Here is a 5,836-nt window from a genome sequence, read left to right as displayed (position 1 = left end):
CGCCCGAGCCCGCCCCTTCCGCTCGAAGCCCCCTGGGATTTGTAGTCTCCGCCGCGCCGTCGCCGGCCCGGGTCCCGCGCCGCTGCCTGCGGGCGGGTGGCCCCGCAGTGTTGGGGCGCGGGGACCCCGACAGCCGGGCTCCTCCGGGCTCGTCCCGGCGCGGCCACCCATTGCCTGCGCTCCGGAGTCTCTCGCGGCCACGCTGGCAGGGGCGAGATGGGGGGGGGCCGGAGACCTCCCTGGATCAACGCCTCTCTGGGTGGGGGGCGCTGTGGCAGGGTCCCAGCAGTCCCCGCCCACTCTGGGAACGCCTGGTTTCTACTTTGAGCCTGGTGGTCTCAGCCTCCCCGTGTCACACTCTTAGTTCCTAGATGGGAGGGACTGTCATTCAATCCCCGTGCGTTTATTGAGCATTCGTGATATGGCAGACTTTCAAGAAATGGCAAGTAGGACACTTTACACCCCTTTGCTGGGTGAGAAGGGCGAGATGGGTAAGAGCTCCTCGAGGAATCATCTCTGCTTGGTGGGGTTTGGGGTGGGTGGAAGGGAAACAACTGGTCAAGGAAAGTTCCCAGGGTTGGGTTAAAGGAGTTCCCAGTTTTTCCTTTTTAAGATTTATTTTATTTATTTCTCCCCCGCCTCTCCTGTTTGTGCTTGCTGTCTGTTCCTTGTGTGCTGGTCTTTTTTTTTGGAGGCACTGGAAACTGAACCCGGGACCTTCCAAATGGAAGGGAGGCGCAATGGTGTGAGTCCCCTCCCCTCCCACTTGTTCTGTCTCTCATTGTGTTCCTTGTTGTGTTTCTTCGTGGGGTCATCTAGGTGCGGCAGCTCGCTGTACCAGCCCATTGTGTCCGCTCGTCTTCTTTAGGAGGCACCAGGAACCCAATCAGGACCTCCCATGTGGTAGGCGGTCGCCCAACTGCTTGAGCCACACATCCCTTTACCCCTTTTTGCTTTTTAAAATGTGACTATAAGAAAAATTTTAATTAGACACGTGATTTGTATTATATTTCTATTGGGTAGTACTGCTCTAGAATGAGCTATGTGAAAGCAGTCCTAAAGTTCTTTCCAGAACCTTTCTACCTGCTGGCTGGGTGCACACATTTGGTGTCTCTGAAAACCATGAAATCATAAAATTTTAGCTCTGGCAGGTACATTATAAATCATCTAGGATAGTATTCGCTTCCATCTTATTTTTTTAAAACAGCAGGGTGGCACTTTTCTTAACGCTCTAGAGAACTAAGTAGTCCATCCTCCCTTGCGGAGGAAATGTTTTGAAAGGAGTTTTCCTGTTGGCTTCCTGGACGTGCTGAGATCCAGGGAAAGAGCCTGCTTAGTTGCAGTGACCTCAGCTTGCACGACAGTGGAGAGGAGAGCGGGGGAGTCTAAAGCACCACAGAGGAGCCAGCGTTTCTGTGGCTGATTGGACCTGGGATCCTCCCCTTCCCTCGAAGTCCAGACAGCCCCTCCCACAAAAGGTAGCTGCTGCCGAGGACCAAGGCACTGCGGCAGGACTGTAAGCTAGAAAGTGTAGTTATAGCAGAAGCACTAGTCTGGGGTCAGTAGCCACGGGTTCTAGCCCTAGTTCTACCACTCCATAGCTGTTCAGTCTTGGAGAAGTCACTTTCCCTCTCTGTGCCACAGTTTCCTTATCTGTCAGATGAGGGGATGGATTTGAAGATCTTTGAGGACCTCTGCAATGATATTTTACATCTTTGACAACTCCCTGCTCAATTCTGGTTCCAGCCCCCTCATTTTACCTGCAGTGATTTCCACCTCTTTATATATCAGGGACTCATTTATGTCAAATCTTCTAATCCAGTATCAGCTCTTTTAGGCCAGCAACCATATGTTTACTCCTCAGTGCTTACCTCAGAGAGGTCACGTTTGGCTTTCGGCTTTATTTTTGTCTCTTTGAGGCTCTTAAATCTATTAGCACGTGGCTGCCCTTAGCACTTTTAGCTAGAGGTCAAAAGAAGCAAGAAAGCCAAATGAACCAAGGGAGAAGTGGATGTGGCTCAAGTAATTGGGTTCCTGCCTACCACACGGGAGGTCCCTGGTTTGGTTCCCAGTGCATCCTAAAGAATACAGCAAGCTGGTGTGATGGGCAGGCGCAGCCAGCTGACCCAACAAGATGATGCAACAAGAGACACAAGAAGAAAAACATAATGAGAGACACAACAAAGCAGGGAACAGAGGTTCCTGGTGCCTCCTAAACAGGATGAGCAGGATGGCAAGCTGGCACAATGGGTAGGTGCAGCGAGCTGACGCGACAAAGGGACACAACAAGAGATACAGGAGGAAAAAACATAACCAGAGACAAAATAAAGCAGGGAACGGAGGTGACTCAAGCAATTAAGCACCTCCCTCCCACATTGGAGGTCCAGGGTTCGGTTCCTGGTGGCTCCTTAAAGAAACAAGGAAGAGAACAGACATGGCAAGTGCAAACAATGAGGGGATGGGGAGAAGTAAATAAATTAGTAAATAAAAAAAGCACCAAGGGCATGTTTTATAGAAAGATAAGGAGGAGAGGACGCCAGTTCAGAGAGGAGATTCCGAGGCTGAACTTGAGACCTGTAGGTAGGGAGTGAGGCATGGAAAGGTAGGACATGGGAGATACCTCGGCAAAGGAGGAGGGCCGACGGGACATGACCATCAGCTGGCACCTAAGTGCAGTGGAAAGTCACCTGCCCAAGGCCTAGTACCTGAAGCCACCAGATGACGAAAAGCCCACCTGTCACCTCCACCTGCTCCACGGATCCCTCCCTTGGGCATTTCCCACTGCGTAATATGGAACCAGTCAAGTTGTAGTTTCCAGTGTGTGGTTCACGCAACTGCCCTGAGCACACCCGCACTCCCATTCTGAGCGTGTCCTTTTACTTTACATTAAAACCTCCTGCCACTGTCTGCCTCGCCCTTGAACTTGTTCTCACTACCGTGTCAAGAGCCCTCCCACCCTAGGTTGAGGTCTTTTGCCAAGACCTCCCAGGGCCTCTCCGATATCATTTTTTTTTTTTAAAGATTTATTTTTATTTATTTAATTCCCCTCCCCTCCCCTGGTTGTCTGTTTTCTGTGTCTTTTTGCTGCGTCTTGTTTCTTGTTTCTTTGTCCGCTTCTGTTGTCGTCAGCGGCACGGGAAGTGTGGGCGGCACCATTCCTGGGCAGGCTGCTCCCTCCTTCGCGCTGGGCGGCTCTCCTTATGGGTGCACTCCTTGCGCGTGGGGCTCCCCTACGCGGGGGACACCCCTGTGTAGCACGGCACTCCTTGTGCGCATCAGCACTGCGCATGGGCCAGCTCCACACGGGTCAAGGAGGCCCGGGGCTTGAACCGCGGACCTCCCATGTGGTAGACGGACGCCCTAACCACTGGGCCAAAGTCCGTTTCCCCCGACATCATTTTAAGTAAGTGGAATTTCTTTGGGTGGCCACCCAGGCACCCAAGCCGTTCCTTCGGGGATGGAGTGCTGTGCGCGGTTAATAAATAATATCAGCAGGAATTAAGAGCAGCGCTGGGTGGGCCCCGCAGTCGCTGCCAAGCAAGGGAAGGCGCTCCAGGAGGGCTCTGGCAGCAGCATCGGAGGGAGACAAGCGAACAGATGCACCGAGTCACAGCTTTATTTTTTATTTTTATTTGTTTCTTATTTATTTCTCTCCCCTTTCTCCCCACCCCTGCCCCAGTTGTCTGCTCTCTGTGTCCATTCGCTGCGTGTTCTTCTGTGACCGCTTCTAACCTTGTCAGTGGCACCCGCAATCTGTGTCTCTTTTGTTGTGTCATCTTGTTGTGTCAGCTCTCCGTGTGTGCGGCGCCATTCCTGGGCAGGCTGCACTTTCTTTCACGCTGGGCGGCTCTCCTTACGGGCGCACTCCTTGCACGTGGGGCTCCCCTACGCGGGGACACCCCTGCGTGCCAGGGCACTCCTTGCGCGCATCAGCACTGTGTGTTGGCCATATTCATACGGGTCAAGGAGGCCCGGGGTTTGAACCCTGGACCTCCCATGTGGTAGGTGGACGCCCTATCCATTGAGCCAAATCCGCTTCCCGAGTCACAGCTTTAGAAGGATCTGCGGTCTGAAGTCCCTCCGGCCAGGCAGGGAGAGGCAGTCATGAGACCAAGGTAACTGGTGTGAGTGTGTGTTTGTACATACTGCAATATTTGCACAATCGCAGGTATTATCTGAAGCTGGAAATGCTCCTCCCTTCACCAGGGGAATCCTTCCTGTGAGCGCACGGGTCCCGTTGCCATCGCCCCCGTTTCCTTTGGCGGCTCCTGTACTTTCTTGTGCATAAGGGATTGGGGGCTGCTCTTCCTGCCCGTGATGGGGATTCAGCCTTTTTTTTTTCCCCCTAGGACGTTCTGGCTTCCATTCCAGAACATTCCGTAGCATCACGGCTTACAGTCAAGTTCTCCCTCCTGGGCAGGCTCCCAGGCCCAGACCTTCTGGTAGGAAATGGCTTTGTAAGGTTAACAAATATATTGATGGGACTTAAGAATGGCCTTGACCAGGGCTGGAGGGGCCTTGTAGTCTTGGCCAGTGGCCCCAGCGTCCTTGTCCACGGTGATCTTGGCTAGCATGTTTGTCTCCTTTTACTCTCTGTTTTATCTTTTTGGCTGGCCTTGCTAGGGAGCCCATGCCATCAGCCAACGAACACCTGCACAGTTTTCATTGGTCAGTCCCCTTGTACTCACCAGCAGTCCACCTTGACCTTCAGTTTTGTTTTAACAGCAAGGCTGTCTCACAGTAAGAAAGGTTTCTTTTCAACAGTACTCTTCTTTTTTTTTTTAAGATTTATTTTTTATTTATTTATCTCCCCGCCCCCATTGTCTACTCTGTTGTGCTCTTCTGTATCTGCTTGTATTCTTGTCAGTGGTACTGGGAATCTGTGTCTCTTTTCATTGCGTCATCTTGCTGTGTCAGCTCCCTGTGTGTACAGCCCCACTCCTGGGCAGGCTGCGCTTTTTTTGCAAGGGATGGCTCTCCTTACAGGGCACACTCCTTGCGCATAGAGCTCCCCTACGCGGGGGCACCCCTGCATGGCAGGGCACTCCTTGCGTGCATCAGCACTGCACGTGGGCCAGCTCACCACACGGGTCAGGAGGCCCTGGGTTTGAACCCTGGACCTCCTACGTGGTAGGCGGACGCTCTATCCATTGAGCCAAATTCGCTTCCCTCAACAGCACTCTTCTATCGTCTAGTCAACTAAGAACCTGTATGTTTTCTTTTTTTTTTAAGGATTTATTTCATTTATTTATTTCCCCCCACCCCTGATGTTGTTTTTCACTTGCTGTGTCTGTTCGTCTTCCTTGTTTCTTTAGGAGGCACTGGGAACCTCTGCTCCCAGCTTGGTGTCTCTTATTATGTTTTTTCTTCTTGTGTCTCTTGTGTCAGCTTGCCATGCCTGCCCGTCACGTCAGCTTGCTGTCTTCTTTAGGGGGCACCGAGATTTGAACCAGTGACCTCCCAGGAGGTAGGCGGGAGCCCAGCCCTATCTGCGCCACATCCGCTTCCCTGTATGTTTTCTTTAAAGGGCTGAATCTGCATCTGGGGCAGGAAGTACAGAAGAGGTGCTCAGACCTCCTTATTGCACAGAAAAACCACTAGGGTTTTGTCCACAGGCCACAAGAGCCAACAGGAAGGCGCCCTCATGATGAATTGGATTACCATAGCCTCCAGAACTTTAAATTTTCTGGGTGCACCATTTAACAGTCCCTGACAATGCACTAGAGCTCCAATTTCTCTGCATCCTCCCAACACTTATTTTCCATCTTTAAATAATAGCCATCCTTGTGGGTGTTACATGGGCTCTCACTGTGGTTTTGATTTGCATTTCCCTCAT

The sequence above is a fragment of the Dasypus novemcinctus genome, chromosome 29 (assembly GCF_030445035.2).
Source record: "Dasypus novemcinctus isolate mDasNov1 chromosome 29, mDasNov1.1.hap2, whole genome shotgun sequence".
Classification (NCBI taxonomy): domain Eukaryota; kingdom Metazoa; phylum Chordata; class Mammalia; order Cingulata; family Dasypodidae; genus Dasypus; species Dasypus novemcinctus.
The sequence above is the reverse complement of the archived record's forward strand: the minus strand, read 5'-3'. Positions refer to the sequence as shown.